Here is a 16,470-nt window from a genome sequence, read left to right as displayed (position 1 = left end):
TTTTGATTGACAGCTAGGCTGAATGAATGGGGGTTTTCTGCATAAAAGCAGGGCTTTTGGGACTGGATCTTCAGAAGTCGCCACAGGACCCAAGAATCCAACGAGGGTAAAGCTGAGCCGACCTGCAACGACGACACCTCCGGTGGAGCCCTGCTAAACCGACTCACCACCTCCCGACGACAGAGGATATCTCCCTGCCGGAGAGTCTCTTCCCCTGACTGGTGGGAACAACCAGTCGCCTTTGCTTTTTCTTCGCTCCAGTGGTCGAATTGCCCGTGCAGAGCACCTCGGCAACCGGATAGCCACTACCCCTGTACCGCGACCAAAAGGTGGTGCCTTGTGACGGAGCACTCCGCGGCTGGTCTCTTCCCTGGTGGTGCAACGATCTTCAACTTTCCTTCGACGACGAGGTCATCTCTTCTCTTGGCAAAGACCGGACGTGCATCCACCACCAGGAACAACTGCCCCCGCCAGAGCGGTCTCTCCACAAACAAGGTACCGTGTCCGCCTGGCTTCCCTTTCTGCCGGATAGAGTGAGGTGTCTTAATCCTCGCCTTTCCATTGGGTCGCCTCCAAGCGTTCTTTAACTTTCTGTTCTGAACCGGTCCAATCTTTCCATAACAATTTGCGATAAAAACTCTAAGCGCATTTCCACTGAGACACTTTTTGGGACATATCGCCTTGCCTCTCTCCGATTGGGCCTGGCCTCTGAACTTTGTGATCTGCAGTAGACCCTGCCTTATTTTGCCTTGCATTTGTCCGTAAAGTATTGGTACCGAGTTGATTTCATAATCTGCCTTATTTTTCTCTCCCGTCCTAACGAATACTAGAGTGCCATCTAGGGTAGAGCATACACCTCTGTCTGCAAATAAGTGATACCGGTAAACCTAGACTTGTCGAACTATTGTTAGGGGGATTGATCTGTTTCTTCGTATAAGTAATTGTGAGTGAAGTTGTTTGCCGAAGTAGTGCCGTAGTAGTGCCAGAGTGTTTTCCATAGATGTGTTGTTATAAATAAATACCTTTATATCTTTACACCGAAGCCTTGTTGCGTGTTTGCTTGTCTTACTGTGTAGAATTGCCCTATTTTGTATACTCCACATACTGCTTAACTCTTCTTGAGGGAAGTCTGACTGCTCAGCCACAGCTACCAAGTGAATCTGTGTGGTACAGACTGCTACCAAGTGGGTTTACTGCCAAACACCTGTAGTCCTAAATCTTTTGCAGTAGTCCCAGAGGGAACTGCACAGGTTTCCGCCTAACACTCCACCAGGCCCCCACTCATGTCCCCTATCACCCCCACCCCCCAGCAGTGCAGGGGCAGCCTCCACCAGGCCCCCACTCATGTCCCCCAGCCAACATGTCACCACAATCTAGATCCCTCGCCCTTATGGTCAGCCTCCAAATGCCAAACACCCACCCGAGTATTGCATCCACCCACTTAGAAATGGCAAAAACATGATAGAACCCCAATTGCAAGTTTGGAAATGAACACATGTCCCTCACATACACCCAATGGGTGTCGGTGAATGTCAAAACCCATATCATGATATGCATGAAACCAATGAGATACTACACATTGAAGTTTGAAGAAACAAATATGTATTAAACGCAACATAAATTGAATCAAAAATAAACAAACAATAATGGAAATTTAAAAAAAAAACAGCAGGTACGTGAAATAATGCAAAACCACAAATCATAATGCAAACGAAAGGTGTCCAAAGTCACAGTCCACAAAAGTAAATCCAATGGAAAATTAAAATCGAAAACCATTGCTCCATGGGGAAATCATAAAAAAAAAATGAAAATCCAAAAGTCAACTATATACAGATAAACAATCCAGGGTCCATGATCCCAACCAAAGAAATGAAACCTATCTAATAACACTACCTAAAAAAAAAAGAAATATATACAAAAATGTGGCCCATTGTCCAAAAAAAATGCTAAACCAAAGGAAACCTAACACTAACTACAGAACTATTTACAAGGGCAGCGGGCTAGTCCGACGGCTCACTTCGGGAGTTCTCCTCCCTGACCATCGTGAGCCGTGCCTCTTCCGCCCGCTGCCGCTCCGCATCTATGGCGTGGCCCAACCGCTGCCACACGGAAGACACTTCAAGTCCTGGGTCCTCCTGCCCTCCGGCCGATGCCTGCCCCTCCGATGTCGAAGGCCCCGAGCCATCATGGCTCCCACCACGTTGCTGCTGCGCCTCTGCCCGTGCACTGCCTCCTGCTGCCTGCACATCCTCCGCTGGCTGGGGTGCAGTCGTTCATGTGGCCACCCCTGCTGGACGTCAGACTCCCGACTGTGGCAGGGATGCCTCCTCCACCAGCCTGGCCGCACAGTCAGAGGCAGCTCCACAGGGCACCCAGGTGACTGATGGGCGGGAAGATGGCACGGAGGACGACTGGCGCATAGGGGGTTCATTTGATGAGGGGGTCATAGCAAGCCCCATCAAACGGAGGAATCCGGCCTGGGTGACCTGTCCCAGTAGGCCGACGCGGTCAACGAGCCATTCCAGATGACGTGCAGTCTCCTCATGAAAAGACTGCAGGTCACCTCGCATGGCCCGTTGACGCAACGCCATACCAGCCAGGACAGGCTCAACCCGGACCCGGATAGCCACGTCCGCAGGCAGAGGAAGGCTAGTTGTCGTGAGCTCATCCCCTGCCTGAAAACGGGTCTGGACATAGGCATCCCTGCTGGTGCAAGATGATGCAGTGACAGGATCAGGGACAGGATTGCACATAGGCACCTCCGCGGCGACCTGTGATGCCTCCTGTCCTTGGTCCTGCACTGCACCACTAGCACCAGTGGAATCCCCACCTCCAGACCCCGTCTCTGTTGCTTGCACGGCCTCCTCCTCCACCAAACCCCCCACCAACCTGGATGACTCCGTGCCATCTTCCCCCATTGGGCCCTGTGGGGTCCAGCTGCCCCTTCTGCTGCCGAGGAGTCCAACTCCGACCTCCGCCTCTTGGACCTCCCCCCGGCAGCTGCGGCCTGGGACGCGGCACTGGACTCCTCACTCCCCGACGAGATCACAACCTGGGAGGGGAGCCGGGCCTTGCGTCTCCGGCTGGCGGTGCGATCCCCGCCGCTGTGCTCCACAGCACCTTCTCCGCCCTCTTCATCAGTTGACGCTGCAGACAGGGAGGAATAAAACACAGGCATCAGGGCACTGTACAATGGACACATACACACATGACATTTGCACATGAGTGGCATTGGCAAATCTCAGACATGGCATCACAATCGGCAACACACGTCATTTCAACTTGCACACATGAGCCATACCACAGCCACATCGCAACTGCCAGCACCATCCATACACATACAACAGCATGAGCAGGCAAAGGTGAGCCAGACATCACATGCAACACAGGGAGTGCACTACACATGCACGCACACCACCACACTTGCATGCATGTGTACACCTCAACCAACTGTCGCAGTGTTCCGATGGGCATCCATGTCACATCTGCCAATCAGGCTTCCACATCCCGCTGTCACATGCATCCATGTTGCATCACTGTTGCACCCTTGTCAAATACACACACATGCACATGTACACAGTGCTGATACATGCAGCTGAAAACAACATATATGCGTGACATCACGAACATGCCTACTTACATACACATTCATTGATTTCCCCATGGAGCAATGGTTTTCGATTTTAATTTTCCATTGGATTTACTTTTGTGGACTGACTTTGGACACCTTTCGTTTGCATTATGATTCGTGGTTTTGCATTATTTCACGTACCTGCTGTTTTTTTTTTAAATTTCCATTATTGTTTATTTTTGATTCAATTTATGTTGCGTTTAATACATATGTGTTTCTTCAAACTTCAATGTGTAGTATCATCTCATTGGTTTCATGCATATCATGATATGGGTTTTGACATTCACCGACACCCATTGGGTGTATGTGAGGGACATGTGTTCATTTCCAAACTTGCAATTGGGGTTCTATCATGTTTTTGCCATTTCTAAGTGGGTGGATGCAATACTCGGGTGGGTGTTTGGCATTTGGAGGCTGACCATAAGGGCCAGGGATCTAGATTGCGGTGACATGTTGGCTGGGGGACATGGGTGGGGGCCTGGTGGAGGCTGCCCCTGCACTGCTGGGGGGTGGGGGTTCAGGGGGACATGTGTGGGGGCCTGGTGGAGGCTGCCCCTGCACTGCTGGGGGTGATAGGGGACATGAGTGGGGGCCTGGTGGAGGGTGCCCCTGGTGGCTGGGGGTGGTGGTAGACATGAGTGGGGGCCTGGTGGAGGCTGCCCCTGCACTGCTGGGGGGTGGGGGTGATAGGGGACATGAGTGGGGGCCTGGTGGAGGCTGCCCCTGCACTGCTGGGAGTTGGGGGTGGTGGTAGACATGAGTGGGGGCCTGGTGGAGGCTGCCCCTGCACTGCTGGGGGGTGGGGGTGATAGTAGACATGAGTGGGTGCCTGGTGGAGGGTGCCCCTGCACTGCTGGGGGGTGGTGGTAGACATGAGTGGGGGCCTGGTGGAGGGTGCCCCTGGTGGCTGGGGGGTGGGGTGGTGGTAGACATCAGTGGGGGCCTGGTGGAGGCTGCCCCTGCACTGCTGGGGGGTGGGGGTGATGGGAGACATGAGTGGGGGCCTGGTGGAGGGTGCCCCTGGTGGCTGGGGGGTGAGGGTGGTGGTAGACATGAGTGGGGGCCTGGTGGAGGCTGCCCCTGCACTGCTGGGGGGGGTGATGGGAGACATGAGTGGGGGCCTGGTGGAGGCTGCCCCTGCACTGCTGGGGGGTGGGGGTGATAGGGGACATGAGTGGGGGCCTGGTGGAGGCTGCCTCTGCACTGCTGGGGGTTGGGGGTGGTGGAAGACATGAGTGGGGGCCTGGTGGAGGCTGCCCCTGCACTGCTGGGCCGTGGGGGTGCAGCGGGACATGTGTGGGGGCCTGGTAGAGGCTGCCCCTGCACTGCTGGGGGGTGGGGGTGCAGGGGGACATGTGTGGGGGCCTGGTGGAGGCTGCCCCTGCACTGCTGGGGGGTGGGGGTGCAGGGGGACATGTGTGGGGGCCTGGTGGAGGCTGCCCCTGCACTGCCGGTGGTGGGGGTGGTGGGAGACATGAGTGGGGGCCTGGTGGAGGCTGCCCTGGTGGCTGGGGGGTGGGGGTGATAGGGGACATGGGTGGGGGACTGGTGGAGGCTGCCCCTGGTGGCTAGGGGGTGGGTGTGGTGGGAGACATGAGTGGGGGCCTGGTGGAGGCTGCCCCTGCACTGCTGGGGGTGGGGGTGCAGGGGGACATGTGTGGGGGCCTGGTGGAGGCTGCCCATGGTGACTGGGGGGTGGGGGTGGTGGGAGACATGAGTGGGGGCCTGGTGGAGGCTGCCCCTGCACTGCTGGGGGGTGGTGGGAGACATGAGTGGGGGCCTGGTGGAGGCTGCCCCTGGTGGCTGGGGGGTGGGGGTGATAGTGGACATGAGTGGGTGCCTGGTGGAGGGTGCCCCTGGTGGCTGGGGGTGGTGGGAGACATGAGTGGGGGCCTGGTGGAGGGTGCCCCTGGTGTCTGGGGGTGGTGGGAGACATGAGTGGGGGCCTGGTGGAGGCTGCCCCTGCACTGCTGGGGGGTGGGGGTGATGGGAGACATGAGTGGGGGCCTGGTGGAGGGTGCCCCTGGATGCTGGGGGGTGGGGGTGTTGGTAGACATGAGTGGGGGCCTGGTGGAGGGTCCCCCTGGTGGCTGGGGGGTGGGGGTAGACATGAGTGGGGGCCTGGTGGAGGCTGCCCCTGCACTGCTGGGGGGTGATCGGAGACATGAGTGGGGGCCTGGTGGAGGCTGCCCCTGCACTGCTGGGGGGTGGGAGACATGAGTGGGGGCCTGGTGGAGGCTGCCCCTGCACTGCTGGGGGGTGGGGGTGCAGGGGGACATGAGTGGGGGCCTGGTGGAGGCTACCCCTGCACTGCTGGGGGGTGGGGGTGCAGGGGGACATGAGTGGGGGCCTGGTGGAGGCTGCCCTTGCACTGCTGGGGGGTGGGGGTGCAGGGGGACATGAGTGGGGGCCTGGTGGAGGCTGCCCCTGCACTGCTGGGGGTGGGGGTGATGGTAGACATGAGTGGGGGCCTGGTGGTGGGTGCCCCTGGTGGCTGGAGGGTGCCCCTGGTGGCTGGGGGGGGGTGGTGGTAGACATGAGTGGGGGCCTGGTGGAGGCTGCCCCTGGATGCTGGGGGGTGGGGGTGATAGGGGGCATGAGTGGGGGCCTGGTGAAGGCTGCCCCTGGTGGCTGGGGGGTGGGGGTGGTGGGAGACATGAGTGGGGGCCTGGTGGAGGCTGCCCCTGCACTGCTGGGGGGTGGGGGTGATGGGAGACATGAGTGGGGGCCTGGTGGAGGCTGCCCCTGCACTGCTGGGGGGTGGGGTTGCAGGGGGACATGTGTGGGGGCCTGGTGGAGGCTGCCCCTGCACTGCTGGGGGGTGGGGGTGGTGGTAGACATGAGTGGGGGCCTGGTGGAGGCTGCCCCTGCACTGGTGGGGGTGATAGGGGACATGAGTGGGGGCCTGGTGGAGGCTGCCCCTGCACTGCTGGGGGGTGGGGGTGCAGGGGGACATGTGTGGGGCCCTGGTGGAGGCTACCCCTGCACTGCTGGGGGGTGGGAGTGCAGGGTGACATGAGTGGGGGCCTGGTGGAGGCTGCCCCTGCACTGCTGGGGGGTGGGGGTGCAGGGGGACATGAGTGGGGGCCTGGTGGAGGCTGCCCCTGCACTGCTGGGGGGTGGGGATGATGGTAGACATGAGTGGGGGCCTGGTGGAGGGTGCCCCTGGTGGCTGGGGGGTGGGATGGGGTGGTGGTAGACATGAGTGGGGGCCTGGTGGAGGCTGCCCTGCACTGCTGGGGGGTTGGGGTGCAGGGGGACATGTGTGGGGGCCTGGTGGAGGCTGCCCCTGCACTGCTGGGGGTGGGGGTGCAGGGGGACATGTGTGGGGGCCTGGTGGAGGGTGCCCCTGGATGCTGGGGGGTGGGGGTGCTGGGAGACATGTGTTGGTGATCAGTAGTGCAAGGTGACATGTGGGTTGGCTGGGGGGCATGGCCAAGGTGGATGGGTTGCCTGTGGTACATGAGCTGGGGTGCAGGGTAGTCCCCTGTGGTGTGGGCTGCCTGCAGGGGCCGTGGAGGGTGTAGAGGGAACACCTGGGAGGACCCACACGGCCAAATCACGTGTAGCATTCCCCGGCACCACCTAAATACACGTACCCTGCTGAAATCGCGTGTGAATCTTCCCACGCACCTCGGAATACACGTACCCAGGCCAATCGCGTGTGGAACTTCCCGCGCATCCCGAAGTACACGTACCCAGGCCAATCGCGTGTGGAACTTCCCGCGCACCCCGTAGTACACGTACCCAGGCTAATCGCGTGTGGGACTTCCTGCGCACCCCGAAGTACACGTACCCAGGCCAATCGCGTGTGGGACTTCCCGCGCATCCCGAAGTACACGTACCCAGGCCAATCGTGTGTGGAACTTCCCGCGCACCCCGAAGTATACGTACCCAGGCCAATCGCGTGTGGAGCTTCCCGCGCACCCCGTAGCACACGTACCCAGGCTAATCGCGTGTGTGACTTCCCACGCACCCCGAAGAACACGTACCCAGGCCAATCGCGTGTGGGACTTCCCGCGCACCCCGAAGTACACGTACCCAGGCCAATCGCGTGTGGGACTTCCCGCGCACCCAGGTACACACGCACACGCTATTTTTCACACAGCGGGTGTCCATGTTTGTCGGTACCCCTTTGCACCTCATTTGTCCTAGAGGGCCAATGTATGGACCATTCATCATGGCTGTATATGGGTGCTTTTTGTTAGCGCACATTTTGGCGCACATTTTTTTCAGGCGCAGGGACGCTACCGCCTGCTTTCTTGTGGCGTACTTGTTTGGCCCTGTGCACATCTTTGACCGTGCGCTGGTTTGCCCTATTCGATTCCATGAATACAGGTTGTAGGCGAGCGTGTGGGCGTTCCGCGCACTTGCCCCCTGTACTTCCCCTGTGACACCCATATTTTCACGCGTTGTTCCCCATTCCGAGTGTTACGCCCCGTGTTCCGCCTACTTTTGTGATGTGCGCCGCGCTATGTGCGATTTCGCAGTGGCCGTGGCGCACGCTGTTGGATGACCTGTGCGCCGGTGTGCGCAGCGCACATTTTCAGCGCACATCCAATGTTTTTCTCGCGCACGCACTTCCATGAATCGATGTGCGCTGGTTTCCCTGCGATTTTCGCACTTGCACTGCGATTTTTTCACTTTTACTGCAAATCGCACGTTTTGGCACCTCTGCGCGGGAATTTTCGGTGCACATTAATTCCATGAATCGACCCCTTAGTGAGGTGCAGAGGAGAAAAACACTGCACACTCAGGTTATTGCCATTGGCAATCAATTGTTCATAATGTTTCTCTAATACTCTTGAGGATCTGTACATGTTCATATACTGGAGCTACTACGATGAATGCAAGTAGTAAAAGTTTAATCTCAAATGTCAAAAAACACTGTTTTATTCACTGTGTAGCACTTCTCGCTACGTGTGCCAGACAACTCCCATCAGCAATGGGACAGTGTGTCAAAATTGTTACCTCACAAACATCAAATGCTCTAAATACTTGTTTATTTCAATTTCTTTGTAAAAATAAATAATTTCGGGCCCTGAACATCATTCTCTAACACTTCCCACTGAAGTACAATAGTTGGTCGTGGAAAGGTTTGAGAGAGAAAATTCAAACTGGAATTACAGAAATGTTGATACTTGAAAAAGTATCTGCATAAAATTGCTTCATGATCATCTCTGGTTGGTTGAGCTGGCACCTATGGCGAATGTTTTAAAATAACTGAATTGAACTGCAAGATGAAAGTTTCCAATTAAAACATGCTAACCTGTTTGGACAAATGAAATTATTTTAAAACAAAGCTATGATGTGATGGCATGGAGAAGAGAAGGGCGGCTCACTCGTGATGTTTGAGCAGACACAGAAGGGATGAAAATATGACAAAGAAATATTTGTTCATGATCTTGGAAATATCAGTGTGTTAACTACTACTGATTTTTGCAATCTGATTTGCAATCACTTGTGGCATCTACTAAAACCTCAATAAGACAATTTTCTCTAGAGAGGAGCTGGACTGACCCCAGGAGCAATCAAAGTTTACAATTGAGGTTTATCAGCTTCAACAGAAACAAGAATATGCAGTTATTTCTGATGAGGCTCTTCCACTACCATTTTTGCACAACGTATATGCAGGACCTCAACTTTTCAAAATAAATAACAAAATATAAGTAGTTATGTGGTACATCTCTGCATGTCCAAGCAAAAGTCCCAAACCTTTTCTGGGCAACATTTGCTTATCGAATAAAATGCTGAACAACAGCCGTACCTCAACAGAACATATTGTTTTTTCAGGTGGTAGGTATATCATTGCAACCCAAATTGCAATGGTACTAAAAGGAATTCTGCAAATAGAATATATTAATGTGCAGAAATGTAATAGTAAATCGAAGTACAAATCCAGGCCAGGCAATTTTGCAAAAGTGTGTAACTGAATTTGAGATCAAGTTGATGTTTTCAAAGAATGCAAGTGGCAAATGGGACATTTGTCATCACAAAAGACCATTAACACCGGTCAAAACACACAGGATTTAAACTGTACATCATTGTGGCTTATTGTCCAAGAAATATTTAGGAAACATAGTGGCAAATGATGCATTTTCTAATCATGTTAGGTCAATAATTTTAGTCACATAGAACATTCAAATGTTGCTATACAGAGAGGTTTAATAGTTCCACCTTTGATATTTGGAGAAATGTATTAGCATTTTAATTTGAAATTATTAACAAGAAGTTAATTTGCATACGCAATGCATACAATCATGGACAATTTGCAAAGCCTCTTGCTTATTATCCAAATGCCAAATGGGCAACGCATCAGATGACAATTTGTTCACAGTCATTCTGCAATGCGTAGTGGTGGCTGGTGAACTTTTTAATTAAAGGGGTGTAAATATTTGCTCACAAGGCAGACAGTTGGCATGATCATTTATTAATCGTGTCAACAAAATAGGCTAACCGATGGCATGATCATTCATTAATTGAGTCATTAAATAATAAAAAAAATCCTCCATGGTAATATTTTATATACCCCGGAGCAGTTTCAGAGTAGCATTTAGTCTACCTTGCGTAGTTCATATGATTGTTTGAATTGTTTTTTGTTCTTCTGTCTTTTTTCGTATCTTTCAAGTATTTGTGTTACTTTGAGTAAATGTATTCTCCTAGAACATTGGCTTTAGGCTTTTGTATGTGTTGAAAGAGAAAATGTACCTCTCACTTTTCTATTATAATAATCTTTATACTCTAAGACACTGTTCACACAATAACTTGTTAAAGAACAAGTATGAATGATAACAACATACTGCGTTGTCAGTAACGTGGATTCTTCATTTATTTGTTCAATACACAATATGTGGGAGCCAACCAGCATAGTGAGGGAGCTCGAACCAACCGAAGGAGTCTGGGGGAGAGTTAGGGGGTTGATTCCCACTCCTCCCCCAAAATATTTTTAAATAATGGGTTCAAATGATGCATTTTACAGCACACTTTCTGTGAGAAAATTGGTAAAAAGCAACACAGTTTGCCGATACATGTCCATGCAGGCTGCACCAATATATGACAGTGTTACCATATAGGAACTCCCGGCTAGGGAAGAAATTCCATGCCACAGAAAAAAAAGTATATTGAGACTGGCTGTAACAATCGAGGCCTGTATAGCCACGTAATGACTTAAGCCTGCTTTTTATCCTGGATTCCCAGTACAAAAAGGCCATGTCACACTATAAATATATGGCCAGACAATCACCACCAATGTAGGCCCACTCCAGCCACCCAATAACACTTATTATGGTTGGTTTTACCCTTGATGCCCCGTACAAAAAATTTGCCAGCCCCAGTAAGAAAGTAAATGTAGACTGGCACCACCAATGTATGCCAGTCAAGCCATGTAATAACACTTATCATGTTTGCACTGAAGAATCTTTACTAGGGTAAAACAAAAAACAATGCCATGCACCCAGCAGTCCCCAAACCTAAATCTGGTGGCCTGCTCCCCTTTCACACATGCAGACACACATGCTCTCATACACACTGACGAATCTGGACTATTTGTCCCTTCTGCCCAGAGGGGAGCCACCCCTTTGAAGCTAGGGATGTGATCCAGCGTAGAAAGACTCTCTATAAGAGTCTAGGCAAGTGCGACCTGAGTGATTTCCCTCTTGCAGACAAGGACTCCCATTCACGCAAAGAACTTTCTGTCCAGAGCACATACTCCGCCTACGTGGGGATCGTAAAGACTGTTGTTACTTCTATTTTGAATTTTCCTGGTAGTGACATTCCTTCCATCTCGGACTTCAGGTAATGCTGGATCCTCCCTGAACTCCACAGTTAAAGAGGAATGACACACCCCTTTATTTGTTATGACGTACATCAAAAGACATCGAACCCTAAATGGAGGAGATAGAATCCTACGCAGAGGCGAGCCTCTGACGGCAAGATGTCCTGGCGGGTTGAAGCCACGCTAGACAGCAAAGCCAGCCGTAGCCTGGAGAGCGAGCGAATCACTAGCAAGACCCCAGAAGAATGGCGTCCTGACTGGCAAAGAAGCCAAGGTCGAAATAGACACAGAGACGGTAACCCGACCGTTCCATCTGGTGGTGCGACCACACAAAGCCTGTGATGGGTCTGGGGCCATTAACTGCCGTGGAGAGACCAGACCGCAAGCATAGAGATCAAGGTCCCCCATATCAGCATGAGACCTGCAGTAGCTGCCGAGCAGCAGAAGGGAAGTGAACACTCCAAGAGGTAATGCTGTTGAGAGGGCCAAACAATAATATTAGAGGCTGGGAAAACCACAAGGCTCACAGAGCCGGATAAACCTGAGCAGGCAGATGCCCTGAGTAAGCTGAGCTAAAGCAAGCCTATCCGAGGGCCTGAGGACTGGACAGAGGGTGTGCCAAGGCAAGTGGTGAGGGTAGACAGGAGCTGGGGCAATTGGGTGTGGATGGACAGGGGCCCCGAGGATGCAGAAGGGCCCTGGACACCAATCACAGCAACTGTGGGATTAGCAGAGGAGGGAATATGGTGATGGATGGGCAGAGCTCACCAGAAAATATAGGAGGTAGGAGTCTTTCTGTGGCTTGAATCCGTTTAGTCACATGCTTTGCTTAGCACACCATCTAGTGGTTGGTCCAGAATATTTCAAGTTTAATTCTAAAGTAAAATCTGGTGCCGACAAAAGAATCAGAAATTGAAGGTCATTCAAGCTATTCTGGTTACTATGCCCTACATAAAGGACATCCAGATGCCCTGAGTAAGCCGAGCTAAAGCAAGCCTATACGAGGGCCTGAGGGCTGGACAGCCCTGAGAAACCAAAGACTAGTATTTGAGGCTGGGAAAGCCACAAGGGTTACGGGAACCAAGAAATCCCGAACGGGCTACGCCCCACGAGGTCCCACTGAACTAAACCTGTCAGAAGGCCAGAGGACTTTGGAGAGCCCAGAAAACATGCAAGATAACGAGCAGAACTGGCGAGAGAGAACCTGGATGGGTCCAGTCTAAGTACAAAACAAGAACCTTGTCCAGCACCAAGTCGGAAATGGTGGCATTGTATTAACAAAAACCTTTCTTCCTAGAATGGGGGAACCGTATGGAAATAAGATGTGCATACAGAACATTGCAGAGAGGTTGAAGACTGTATTGCGAGAAATTGATGAACTTTAAAAATTTCAGAAAAGGGGATTCAAGTGATTGGGCCAGGCAAAGCCAAGGACAGAGGGTCCAAGGACAGAGGGTATTGCTCTGGGCTCCTTTTTTATGTTTATATTTTTCGTATGTGGTAGGGCCAGTTAGCTTATAGGATTTGGATCAAGGACTATTTTGGACTTTGATAGGCACCCTTACACATAAACAAACACTCAAACATATTTGTGCACATATATACATACAAACATTTCATACGCAAAAGTCACTTCACTTACCTGCTTGCACCCGCAGCACGCGCCGGCATGGATGACCGGATGCCACACCCCTCTTCTCCATAGCATGAAAAAGGTGACGGACAGGAGAGGACTCAGTCAGCATGTATTTGCTGTTAATGCAATAATGAGAGGCAGCAGGGCTAGACTTCCAACACCCCACTACCCTCTACCCTCTTATTATTGTGAGCTACGTTTGTTGCAGAGACCTATGGGCTCTGCATTACAAACCAAAACAAATATGTAGCAGGGAAATTCTCCTGCTCAGAGGCAGACTGCACAATCCCTGATGCAAATAAAGCACACTGTCAGAAAATGTGAAAATGAAAAATGAAAATAGCTTAAAATAGCTTGTGAAAATGAAGCTATGGAGATCAGACTGGATAGCGACAAAGGAGGCATGTAAAACGTATAGTTTCCCCTTAACCAGAGAATGTGTAGATTTTGTCGGCACAGCGCTATGATAGAAACTTTGGAACATCTATTTTCTAATTATTGTTTCCGGAGTGAGATTCGATATACATTTTTGGCCATTTTGTACATAATCCTTCCCCTAGGGCTTTCCAAAATCTTTGATATCGAATTGTGGAAGCGTGGTATACCCCTTATCACTTGTGCTGCGAAATGTGTCCAACAGATTTTGTTTTTTTAAAGACTAGAACAAATAATTCTTTAACAATTTGGATGTGTAGTGGTAATGTGGAATTCTTGTACATATTTTAGGATACAGGGAAATGTATTATATATTTATATTTTCAAAATTAATTCTTGTTTTTTTTCTTTAAATACTGTCCTGTTGTGAAATGTTTATGTTTAAAACTTAAGACAATACCATTAAAATGAAGCACACTGGTGGACTGTGCTACCTGCCAGTCAAGTCAGTCGTCAACACCCAACCCATAGTGAGGAGCCGTGATTGGCAATTAGTATGGAACATTGTGGATAAACCTGCATGATTGCATCAAACGCGAATCATGCATGTATACATTAGGTACATGCAAATGATTAACGGACGGAAAATTGGCCATGCATGCCAAATGTTGTTCAAAGATCCGCATTTTAATCGTTCATAGGAAAAGAAAAACACAATTACTCACCAGAGCACAGACAAACACGTGGGTCACTTATTTTGCCCATCCAGATCCTAACAAGAGCACATTACTCAGTAGCAGAGAAGGTTTTCTTACTGTACCATAGGCCACATATGTCAAATGGGGGCACAAGCAGCCAAATTGTGGAAGCATTTAACCCCTCAAATCTTCCATATCTCAAACCAGAGTTTTGTCATAATATCAAAACACCTCTATTTCTACAGTAAGTAGGTTGGTACATGGTATGTGGTTTGAGTTTTTACCAGTGCAAAGATTTCTTTGCAAAATGTACACTGGCTGTATAAAAAACTAATTATCATACCAGAACTTGACCATTTCTTTGGCATATGAAACAATTCTAACAAATGATCCGAATGATGGGTACAAACACAAATCTTGAATGTACATAAAATGCCAATTGGAACTAATTTGCCCATTATGCACCTGCTCAGCTTCTGTAAGCATCCCTATTCCACCCTAACATGGTACAGAAAGTAGAGGCTCAATTGGTTGCAGTGCTTCCTGGTCAAATTAGTACCTTCTCCAGCCAGTGCTCCTTCTCCAAGTGATGTAGCGATTGTCGGGAGATGCCAAGCTAGGTAGGCCTTTTAAATGAGGGTTCAATTAATGGTTTTACTGATGATTACAGCAGCAGTAGCATTGTTCATCCCTGTGCTTGCCAGAGTGGCCTATGATTTGACCCCCAGATTCTCCTGAATGCCCACCACATTTGGGCAATATACATTGCACACCCAAACGACCAAGGCAGTGCGGGTGAAGCAGGAGGTGGTTATGGCTTCCGATTTCAATAGTTAGATCTTCACGCGGCCGTCCTAATCTACAGCCTCAACAGTCACATCATGAGATGCCTACCAGGTTCTCCGTGATATGCAGACCCATGTGACCTTCCAACCCCTGCCCACCAGTCAACCGTGATGATTCCTTCACAACAAGTAAATACATCATCTACTTGCTAGGTTTCCCACGTTTTCCTGGTTCATCCTACACTGCCATTCTTCTCACATCACTGTAGTACCTCCTCATTCTTGGCCTGCATACAGTAGCCCCAAGCAACATTTTAGGGTGCTGCGAGCAACATGTTGCTCACCAGCCACACGTTGTGGGGACCACTGTCCTGAAGTGTGCAACAAATAAGAAAAGTTTGAAGTATCGTGGAAAAGTGATCAGGCAAATTCATGCAGACTGAGCAACCTGCTGTACACAGAGTGGACACCTATGAGTTCTGTTTTGATAATATACTAGTAATATACTGTGGCCCTTTAGAGAATGGCATTGCACAAAATTTACGTTCGCCTGCCCTTCTTTCCAATATTTTGCTTAGATTTCCCCCTTTAAGTCACATACTTATCCTATAGGTCATTCTGCAACTGAGCCCCGTTCAATATGAAATAAAGGTTTTCACATCTCTCAAGTGTGTCTGTGTTCTGTGGTCATCACCCATGAAAGTAAACATTAGAATATCAGTGCACCATCCTTTATTCTCTTGCCCCAGTAGATATCACCAATAGGGAGTATATGGGGCTTTTTTAAGAATGTATTTTTTAAGTTTTCTTTCCATTTTTAGAAGTGAATTTTTTGGCTCGATTAGCATTTAACAATACTGTGGGTTGCCTGTGGTCCATTATTTGCGTTGGATCACCTCTGCCAAAAGATACTGACTGAGTTAGAATAGATTAGCATAGGTTTAGACAAGTCTCTTCGACTGGATATATAAAATGATGTAATCTAGTCTGTCAAGATTAATTTATCTTATTGTTTGCTTGTTAGGTGCTTATACAGCAAGTAAATACAGTTTCAAAGTGCCCACAGGGTGAGGGGAGGGAACAAAGGAGTGCAATACATTACAAAACACAATATTTAATAAGAGCAGTGAAGGGAAAAAAGGAAGAAAGGACACACCTACTATGGCTTGCGAGTATTCAGAACGTGCAAGCGCAGCAAGGAAGAGGGCAGCGGGGGTAGGTGCTGGGGAGTCCAAGCTCATGAGTGAGCCATAGATGAAGTGCCTGGGTTGTTGAGTGCTACATGGCCAGGAGCCTCGCTAGGTGTAAGTGCAAATCTCCAGGGCAGAGGGTGTGCCAAGGCAAGCGCTGAGAGTAGACAGGAGTTGGGCCGATTGGGTGTGGATGGACAGGGGCCACAAGGATGCATAAGTGCTCTGGACACCAATCACTGCAACTGTGGGATTAGCAGAGGAGGGAATATGGTGGTGGATGGGCAGAGCTCACTAGAAAATAGAGGAGGTAGTAGTCTTTCTGTGGCTTGTATCCGTTTAGTCACATGCTTTGCTTAGCACACCATCTAGTGGTTGGTC

This window comes from Ambystoma mexicanum, chromosome 1p (assembly GCF_040938575.1).
Source record: "Ambystoma mexicanum isolate Mex_15411 chromosome 1p, UKY_AmexF1_1, whole genome shotgun sequence".
Taxonomy (NCBI): domain Eukaryota; kingdom Metazoa; phylum Chordata; class Amphibia; order Caudata; family Ambystomatidae; genus Ambystoma; species Ambystoma mexicanum.
The sequence above is the reverse complement of the archived record's forward strand: the minus strand, read 5'-3'. Positions refer to the sequence as shown.